Source organism: Arachis duranensis, chromosome 5 (assembly GCF_000817695.3).
Source record: "Arachis duranensis cultivar V14167 chromosome 5, aradu.V14167.gnm2.J7QH, whole genome shotgun sequence".
Lineage (NCBI taxonomy): Eukaryota > Viridiplantae > Streptophyta > Magnoliopsida > Fabales > Fabaceae > Arachis > Arachis duranensis.
Window position 1 is genome coordinate 48756634 of NC_029776.3, and position 911 is coordinate 48757544.

Genomic DNA, 911 nt, shown 5'->3' on the forward strand with positions numbered 1-911 from the left:
TAATGGATTTTATTCATAGCTTTAAGGCATGGTTACATACTAATGATCATGAAATAAAGACACAAAATATAGATAAACATAATACTAAAAACCGAAAACAGAAAGAAATAAAGAACAAGGAATGAATCCACCTTTAGTGGCGTCTTCTTCTTGAAGGTCCAACAATGTCCTTAAGTTCTTCTATGTCCCTTCCTTGCCTTTGTTGCTCCTCCCTCATTGCTCTTTGATCTTCTCTTATTTCTTGGAGAATGATGGAGTGCTCATGATGTTCCACCCTTAATTGTTCAACATTATGGCTCAAATCTTCTAAGGAGGTGTTAAGTTGCTCCCAATAGTTGTTGGGAGGAAAGTGCATTCCTTGAGGCATCTCAGGAATTTGTTGATGATGAGCTTTCTCATGCACCTCTTGAGGGCCGTGAGGAACTTCTCTTGCTTGCTCCATCCTTTTCTTGGTGATGGGCTTGTCTTCTTCAATAGAGACATCTCCTTCTATGATAACTCCAGCTGAGTAACATAGATGGCAAATAAGGTGAGGGAAGGCTAGCCGTGCCATGGGTGAGGACTTGTCGGATATTTTGTAGAGTTCATTGGAGATGACCTCATGAACTTCTACTTCCTCTCCAATCATGATGCTATGGATCATGATGGCCCGATCCACAGTAACTTCAGATCGGTTGCTAGTAGGAATGATGGATCTTTGGATGAACTCCAACCATCCTCTAGCCACAGGCTTGAAGTCCAGTCTTCTTAGTTGGACTGGCTTGCCTTTGGAGTCTATTCTTCATTGGGCTCCTTCCACACATATGTCCATAAGGACTTGGTCCAACCTTTGATTAAAGTTGACCCTTCTAGTGTAGGGGCGTTCATCTCCTTGCATCATAGGCAAGTGAAACGCCAACCTCACATTTTCT